We start from the raw sequence: 10,444 nt of genomic DNA on the forward strand, positions 1-10,444 counted from the left end.
TGATTAACATACAAAATGTAAAACACAATAACACCTTTAAGAAGATTTAGCTGAGTGGTTATAAATAATATTTAATAAGTGACTCGAAAAATGATTACGTTATGTCGTACATTCAGTACGAAAAGTATAGAAATATTTAAATTGTCGCTGTTTGTTCCGTGCACGCTAAATTTCGCATTTTGCAATGCAACTGTGCTATCTTTCCCTACTGTGATATTTGCTCTCTCTTTACTTCAATGAAGAGTACTTCGCTGTATTGACCAATACTGATATTAATATCGCTACTCTAGATCAATAAAAGCTGGGAACTTTATGTAACGTCAATTACGATATTGCGAAAGCAGATGTTTTTTTTTATAGAAAAATCATATATAAATATTTTGTATATAACAATGTAGTTTGCGATTTATTTCAGAAAAATATTTTGTGAAAACAAATATAGAATTACAAGTAAATTAAATTGAATGTAATTATAAATAAATTTACTTTAAAATTTTCTATACATTTTTAAATACATTAATAATTGTTTCACTAATATATAAATAATTGAGCAAAATTATTTAATAAATTTAATTTTCCAAAGAATTACAGAAATACGCGAATCTTATGATATAATCTACTTTTATTATCTTCAATAACTTGAAATGTCAATATCTGAAAAATAAAATAGGTTTTAGATATAAATAGGTTTTAGATAAAATCAATAAAAATTACTTGATATTAGCCGGAAATTCTCAAGAAATAAAATTTACGATTGATGGTTTTAATTGACATTAATTACAATTATAATTTCTCATCAGATTGATAAACCTATTACTTAATTATAGATTTATATCTTATCTCGTTAATATGAATCGCTTCAAACTCGCATATAGACAACTTATATTTCATTTCACTTCGCGATAAACTTGCACGGAAAAATCAGCGTCATAAACACAATTTTTTATCGTTTATACATTTCTTATTTCTTCTTACAAGTAGGATTTTAATACAGGACAATAGCATGTGAACGTGTCAAAAGAGAAAATTGTACGTCGCAAACTGCAATGCAAAACACAAACTGCGATATAAATCGCGGCGTTCTTGTCCCTCATCTGAATTTCGCCACGTGTGGGATTATTCGCGACTAGCGTACGAAGATCTATCTCTCGATCTAAAATTCGTCGCGTCTAGCTGCGCCTCCGGGGTCCAGGGTGATACAGTACCGCGTATGTGCCATACGTTGCATGGACTGGGAAAGAGAGACAGAGAAAAAAAGAGAGAGAAAGAAGAATCGTGTGGATGCTCATGTGACACTGCTGTCGCGTATTGAGAAAAATTACCATATCATGCAAATCTGGGCACGAGCCCAAAACACCTCCGGTTCGGCGCGACGACTACGAGCACGGGCGGGTGGCACGTTCGGATAAAAGTTGATAGAGCGTAACGCATTTGTGCTGCCAACACGCAATTCCGTCCGACCGAAACAACAGTGACGAGACGGTCCCTCCTGCTTTGTGCTCTCACAGTAGATCGTCCGAAAAACGCATGCCCGACGGGATACGAGGGAACGATCGGGTCTAATGGAGATCGTTCCGCGCGTTGCATCAACGATTTTTGCGCCAATATTGATACGTTCGCTAAACGCACAGTATAGCCTGTAAAAGCGGACTCACGCTCGGATGGGTCACATAATATCGCTGTAAACAATACGCAACTTGTTCTAAAAGGGCGCGTTATTTCCGATAATACTGCATTCGTGAATATTTTACATAATATTTTCATCTTTAAAAACCAATAATTAGAATTAGATCTACTATAAACGCTACAAGGATCGATTGTTATAAAAATAGGTACAATGCTGATAAATTTCATTAGAAATTACATTATCCACTTGATTTTTATGAACAAATACTAGTCTGCGTTTTATAAAAATCAAAATTTGTATAGAACGAAATTTATTTTCCATTATTTTATAATTTTAAGCAGCTATACTATTCAAGAAAATTTTATAAAATTAGATTACAAAAAGAACCATTTTAATTATGTTTTTTCATGCAGAAAATTTTATCTTTTTATATTTTATTATTAATCAAGCAGCATATTTTATGTTTCTGCAGCATTTTTAAGCAGCATATTTTCTACAAAACTACTATTTTCTAATCTGATTGAATACTTGATTGACTGATGTACACACGCGGAAATAAAACGGAAAAAGCACTTTAATGCACATTTCTCGATTCTGAAGATATACAAGATACAAAAGAGATACACGATATATGACGAGGAATAAAAATGTGTTCGAATGCGTGTCGATTTATATAACGTGCATCCTGCAATGTAAACATTATCTCTACGTGGTCTCACGTGTGCCATTTTGCGACACGTACATCGATAGCATTTTCCTCGATGCCATTATTGTTGGATCTTCGCTTCATCTCGAAGTGGCTCGTCCATTATTGAAAGAACAATAGCCCGTGGCTGCGAGAGAAGTCGGGGAACCGTAGACGTATCGTGGAAGGACGACGAGCCACTCCCAAGTTTGGAGCACCCTTGGTGATCGTTCCGTTTCTTAACTGCTCGTTACTTGTATCTTTGGCAAACGTAGCACGTACATATGTAAGATGTATATCGATCCTATAATTATTTTACCACTCTTCAAGAAGTAGACGTCATCGGCAATTATAAATATGTAATGACAATAAATAATTAATAAATTTGCAACGGATATAACTAAGGATATAGGAAAATCTGTAATTGTTGAAATTTTGTTAAAATTGATGTTAATCTCTCTTTTTGACTCTTACAGTCAGCTGATTAGATTCATACTTCACCTCGGCGAACCTAAATCGTGTCGAATACAAAGTCGTAATTAAATCATAATGATATCACAGGATGTCATTATTAATTGTCACTTAAAAATGAACTTATAAGTGACAAATAAGGTTATATAATGATGTCCTCATAATACTGTTATGACTTCTGTTTTATTTGAGAAGATTCTTGGATATCTATTGCCAAAAATAGAATTTGAAAAAGTACCGTTTCTGAAAAATCTTACAGACGAATGTGTACAAACGGATGAACGAATCAGCACTGTGATATTGTAAAGTAGTTGTTATGCTGCACTACTTAATAAAAAAAAGAGTATATATAAATCAATCGATGAACAATAAAAATAATATGAGATAATTCGTCTTGTTAGAATATAATTTTTAAGAAATAGTTTTATCGTAAATGAAAAGTCATTGCAGAATTATTAACCATTTATTAACATAAAAGGATTTATTTTTTATTTGTACACAAAAAATAACATTTAGAATATTTGCAACCACTCTCTGCTTTTTATAATTTACACGAATAATTTTACTTTATCAACTTTCTTAAGTAAACACGTATTACAGCAATCTAACGTATACAATAATATTAACCAATTATCGAATTAATTACACAGTTGTGCAATCCGCATTTACTTGGCACTTCCTCCTCACAGAGATGCTCAATACCGTGACAGTTAATACCGCTATCGATCCCTCTATACAACCGGGTCCATAATAGGCCATTATCAACGTTAGTACTTCGTCTGTGCTTCCAGTTTCTGGTAAATTCAAGTGGATTTACAGAACGGTGGGTTGCACCGACGTGTTTTTCACGAAAATAAAATCCAGTTTAAACCGCAAGTCGTTGTCGTGAGTGGCCACTGCCAGGAGCTACTTGTCGTTTAGAAAGTGGAGATCAAGTAACGATGCATTCCACCTCGTTGACGGAAATTACACCGGTCAGTACACGTCGGTCCAATTACGGCGACTGGGGTGCGGTAATTGGGGGGAGGGATGTGGATTGGAGGCTGAGTCGTAATCGGATTACACTTTGAGAGTACCGTAATCCAAAGTCTTCCCCCGCCCCCATCCCTCTCTCTCTCTCTCTCTCTCTCTCTCTCTCTCTCTCTCTCTCTCTCTCTCTCTATTCACCCCTTCATCTCTATTCACCCCTTCTCTCTCTCTCTCTCTCTCTCTCTCTCTCTCTCGCTTTTCGCGCAAACAATTAAATTTCGCAGTATTGACTATATCTCTGGCAACTCTCCAGGAGACACGAACCACCTCCTTTACGCGGTCATGTGACTTTTATGATGCAGCACTCGCAAGACAGAATCGTAGGGTTGAATTCAACGAGGTAGGATAAGCAAACCAATATTTTGCGCGACTGTATGCAGGTTACAGAAAGTCCCGGGATTACAAAGCACTGACCTAGCAATCCTTCGCTTCTACCCTGTTTCTGGTGCATCGGAGTACCCAGATTACCGAGTAACAGCGAACATCTTTGAGAATAAAAGCTATGGATAAAACTAAAAAAAGCAGAGAGAAAAAAGTAGGGAGAAAAAGAGAAAGAGGAATTAGATTAAACGGTAAAGGATCTGAGATAACAAATGTAAAAACAATTGGATATTGTAATATTACGTATTAAATGAAGATTGAATTAACTGCCTTTGTAAGCTTTCAATTAAATTATAAAAATCCAGTAAATTCGAGCGATTTTACATCTTATTATTTTTAAAAGGGTTACAAATCTGCCATAAAAATACGCGATAAAAAAGAATTTAACTATTTTTTTGACGTATCTATTTATATGAAACATACATAATAAAGTAGTATATTTTAAATAACTTTATTATGTCCGTATTTGTAGTTGTACGAATAATATAATGTTTACGATTGATTGTATTACGAGTGAATGTGCGGTACTTCGAATAAATAAAGAGGTAAATGCAATCTGAATTACAAATACCCGGAAAGAAAATTCGTTCGAGCGAGATGCTTCGTCGAATACAAAAGGACGAACACGACGGAATGTGGAATAAAATCTAAGCGTCCCACTCTCACAAGAAATTTTGTTGCGTCCTTCGGGATCGAAAAGGGCTGGTATCGCTTCGCTACGACACGCTAGTAAAGTGTTGCTGTCGAAAGGACTAGCGCGAACCTCGGGCGTACATTTCCGCATCAAAATCGGGACAGTGCTGTATCGGAAGATCGAGAGCATCGCGAAGAGAAAGAACTGTGTTATGTACATAGGTACGAACATCTGGTACGACTCGCGAGTTAACAACGGTCGAATAAATTCCCGGCGATATTTTCAATCCCACACCAGGAACTCAATCGGAATTCTCGCAACACGAAAAGTCACATAAATGCAACAGAATCGCTCAACGTTACATACAATGGCGGGAGGATTTACATAAGAACAGGAGCTTAAAGCATGGCATAAAACGATCCCGATCTCGATCTACGAGATACAACTGTAAGAACTGTTTATTACTGTCTTTATGCCACTGGCAGAAAAAAAATATGGATATTTCTAAAAATAGATTCCTCTCTTGATATTCAGTAAAAAATTGTTACTCTTAAGTAGATACTCACCAAAAATATTACTATTTTTTATATCAGTTCAATTCAGAAACAGTTTTGGACATGTTAACGATACTTCTAAAAGTTAATATAATATTATTATAATTTTCTCGATCTATTGAGGGTGGGTCGCTTTTGTACTTACTATAATACTTGATTATCTGTTTTAATCGGATTAGATGCTATACTTTAATTTTAACTGTCTGTGAATGACTTAAATCTTGATGGATTACTGAATTAATGGAGGTATATTTTTCGCAATAAGTTCATTTAAAGATTTTCAGTATATTAAGATCTCTTTTAAAATGATGCTAATTGAGCATCAAATTATTAAATTGCTTGTCAATGATTATGCTTGCTTGTCAAATGTAATAGTTCATTTGCATTCTAATTGTAAATCCGAAAAATCAATTTGGCAATTTGGCGCAATTAAAAAAACTACAAATGTGATCTATAAATTCACATGGAATTATTTGCACTCAAAATCCAGCTTCGACCAGTATAGCCATTACTTCTTACTGTAAACTAATATCTCTGCACTTACATTGCTGAAGAGAACTCCAAAGCGAGTCGAAACGTACAATCAATTTGGAATAACAATGACATCATCTTTCTCGTAAAATAATAAAAGTTATGACATCACAACTTGTACTTCCATTAGTCTTGAATTTTTTTGCTTGTTATTTTAATTATACACACATTCTATTATACTGCTCATGCTGTGCGATCGAAACGCTATTATTCTCTTAAGCTTATATTATATTTTTATGTAAGTGATTCTTGTTATATTAAGAATGTCTTCAATCTACAAGTTGACTGCTGGCTCAAAGCTACTTCTAGTAACCCGATTCATGCAGATTGCCCGAATTGAATATCGAGATTAAATCCGGCTCGGCTATCTCCGTATAACGGAAGTTCCCAGGCGGTAACTTGGCTCAGAGATCTCGGCTTCCCTTCGCGAGATAGTCTCTTGCTCACGGATCGAATCCCGACGATCTTATCCAACGTAACTACGCACACTTCTCGAAACGCCTTCGTAATAGGCGTTAAATCCGATTTACTAGCTCGGATAAACTGATAATAAACTAATGGAAACGAAATAAATCTTGCGCTCAGGTCGACGACCGTGAACCTAATTTGCGCGGTTCTTCTATCGCACGATGCGGCTTTGATGTCCCAAAACAACTACGATTTATGCAAATCCACTGCCTCAAAGTCTGATTGCGATTTTAATTGTCATTTCCTGCTGGCGCAAGCGCGAGTCTCTCGTTTTAAGATCAATCTCGCGTCCCACGTGGTTTAATATATCCAAAATAAAAACTGATTTAACTCTTCATTTTTACTAAACAGAACTTTTCGATTATTATTACGTTACATGTAAAAATGTAATAGTTTATTTAAATACTTTCATTGTTCTGTTTAGTTTTCTCTTATTCTTATTTAAATATTTTATTCAAAATCAAAAAATAAAAGTAAGTAAATTCGCTCGAAGATATTTACCGATCAGAAGCATTTTGAATAACTATCATTTCATTCTGCTGTAGAAAGATGTACTTACTGTTGATGCCGGTTCAATGATCTCGGAAAGCCGATGTTATAATGTTAAAAAGCAACGTTTTCCTTATATACATACACACACAAACACACACACACACACACACACACTTTTATATATATATATATACATCCAATGTCGCTCGACCCACTTCACTTCGCATAACAGGCGATGCAAATTTTTGTCGCGCCGCGCGATCGCGAATGTTATTGCCTCGCGGTCTACTTCCGAAGCAAATACCGCGACATTCTTTACGGACGGGAACGAGCGCGGAAACTTTACAAACAAGATATAAGCGGTGATTATAGATACCACGACGGTACCACGGGATTCAGAGTCCTTCATCGCGATTTAGTCGTCCGTCAATTTTTTACAGCTGAACAGATACGCAAATAGCTCAAACAGTGTTTTCCGTTATTATTGCACCTTCCCTCTTGTTATCACATAATGGATTGTGTAGATGAGAAACAGGTGATCTCTCGTCCTATCAAATAAAAATTTTATTTTATTTATCTTTTGCAATTAAATAATTAGATGAAGCTTATTTATTAATTTATAGCTATTCAAAATAAGATAGTTCTACAAATTGTTTAAAAAAATTTTGGAACAACAAAAAATTCAGAAGTTATAGGTAAGAAAGTAGGATAAAAAGGAAGAATACGTTTTATACACAGTTTATAATTTTTTTACGAGCAAGTCTACGTTATTCAAACTATGTCCGAGTATTTCGTGAGGCAGGATTATTTACTTTGATCCGAAGTCGCAAAAGAGGGTGGATTCTCATCCTATCTCCCTGACCCACCTCATCATACTTCCTGACGTGGCAAAGTTGCGAGACGTAGTGAAGTTGGAGGAGGAGAACGGATTTTAGCGGATTAGAAACTCAGCTTGCTCTTTTTCGTAATGACGTAGAGAGTTCTTCTTCGATGAAGAAACGCGATCGCGTGAGTTGGCGAACATGCGGGACGCGTCCGAGTCAGACGGAAGAGGAAGGCTGGAGAGAAAGAGAAAGAGAGAGGGAGAAAGAGAGAAAGAGTGAGGGGGAGAGGGAGGATAGAGGGTTGGAGATGCATACACGTAGCGGATGTATGCGAATTCCGCGAGGCACTCGGATACGTCCCAAGCACATGCGCGATTTGCCAAAACTTTCAAGTTTGGAAATTTACCAACGGTAAATGGTGATGGTATAAGCTGCGACGTATCTTACAAAGAGGAGGAACGCGTTTCTTAGCCTGGCGTTATATCTTAAAACTTGGCAACTATGACTTTTAAAGATTTTTGGGAGCACCCAGTGCAATTCCGCGCAGGATTGCCAAATCTCGGGGGTGCAAGTGACGTCTTCATCTATAGACGCCCGTGTAAAACGTATCAAGAGTCGATCAATTATTATTATCAATTGCTTCGAACGAGAATAGAATAATATCAGGGTTGCCACAGATCTGAAAAACCGCGAAAAGTCAGGGAAATTGAAATTGGTCAAAGAATCCGCGAAAAGTTAGGGGAAAATGTAAAAAAGTCTGGAATTTCAAAATTTGCTCAGAATTCCCTGAAACTGCTCCTATTCCAAATAATAATAATTATTTTTTTAATATATCTTTATAGAACAATATGTTCAAAACTTGTACACTTTAAATAATTTTAATAAAATAATTAAAACTTATATTTTATTCAGTATTTGATCCCTCTCTTTCGTCATAACTGCATTCAAAACTTTTTTCCAAAACTAATCTATTTTTTGCTATGACTTAAATTTGCACCCAAAATTATACTATGCCACTAAGCTTTTTTTTGCCTTGTTTTTAATAATATAGACTAGCTTTTCTACAATCCGAATGAGTCTATGTTACACTTTCTCCGTCTCGGCTATCATAATTTCCTTTTGCTAATCTTCTTTAATTTTTCGTTAATCATTTAATATTTCTGTTGCAACTTCTTCACGGCACGTGCAAGGGACATTGTGTTTTTTTTTTTTCAGAATTTCTTCTCTGCTTTTGAGTCGAAATTTACTTACATACAGGATACTGGATACAGTCCGATACGTGAGATCGTTGCAATACGTGCCCAATTCCCGCCACGGGGCGGTTTATCGGTCTGTCGATCTTGTCTCGTAAGACTAGCGTCTAGCAAGCCAATAAGCTGAATTAACCACAATTAACGCACGAGGGATGCGGGACGAGGGTTGCAAATACCGCCCCAGAAAGTGGATTGCCTCGCGTAGCGTCTATCAGCCGCTTGATTTATGTACTTGGTGTGACACAGACTATTGTGGTTCGCAGAGTATTGTGGTTATGAAGGCTTCGTCGACGTTAGACGCGCGTTAAACGTGACACGAGAAGCCGATCGTATTTGCAACGATCTCGCTGTCGATTCTGTATCCATCGCGTCGATCGTAATAGATTATCACTTCACCCAATTCGCACTGTCTCTTACATATACCATGAAGAAAGTACAGCCGAGATGCAAAGTTATTCTCAAGACGTTTATGCATTTGGTGTGTCACAAACCAGGTTTGCAACAGATCTGGAAAACCGGGAAAAGTCAGGGGAAAATATAAAAAAGTTTGAAATTTCGAAATTTGCTCACAATTCCCTGAAACTGCTTCTATTCCGAATAATTTTTCAAATATTATATGTGACATTTATAGTTAAATACATTCAAAACTTGTGCATTTTAGACGATTTTAATAAAATAATTAAAATTTATATTTTATTCAGTATTTTTATTTGATCTCTTTTTTCGTCATAACTGCATTTTTTTCCAAAACTAATTTATTTTTCGTTGTTGCTTAAATATTATATAATTTGCATCCGTAATTGTACTACTAAGTTTTTTTTGTGTTGTTTTTAATAATATTGACTAGCTTTTCTACAATCGTGAGTCTAAATCTTAAAATTTACATATTTTATATTAGTCATGGAAAATTTTCTATTTTTATCTGCAAAACCTGGGAAAGTCAGAGAATTTTAAAATTCATTTTCTGTGACAACCCTGAATATATATTCGTAAGACTTTTTAGAAAATAAAACTGGATCAAGTATTAAAGAAGAAAGAAATTTTTGCAAAGATATATTAAAAGTTATATGTTGTTTTGTTATTTAAAAAATCGTCACGTCTTTATGCCAAATAAGTAAAAAATAGAAATTAAAAAAATTCAAGATTAGTTCTAAAAAAATATAACATTTCATATCATGAAAATAATTGATTGCACAATAAAATGGAAACTTTAAAGGATTAAACTATTGTTTATTATAACTTCATTGTTAATTATTAAACGGAATATCTTGATTATTCTATATATCGGCTGTGAAACTTTGTAAGCTTCATAATATATTCCTTACAGAGTTTACTAACTAAAGAATAACACTTCGCCTTTAACTAATACTTTAAAGATAAGCAGGGAAGTAGTCGAAAGTTTAATATATATGATATGGATATAAGTAATAATCCTGTTTCCGCATGCCTATTAAAACTTCAAATTTTTATTGATGCCCTTGTGATAGATATTGAG

Source organism: Trachymyrmex septentrionalis, unplaced genomic scaffold (assembly GCF_001594115.1).
Source record: "Trachymyrmex septentrionalis isolate Tsep2-gDNA-1 unplaced genomic scaffold, Tsep1.0 scaffold27, whole genome shotgun sequence".
NCBI lineage: Eukaryota > Metazoa > Arthropoda > Insecta > Hymenoptera > Formicidae > Trachymyrmex > Trachymyrmex septentrionalis.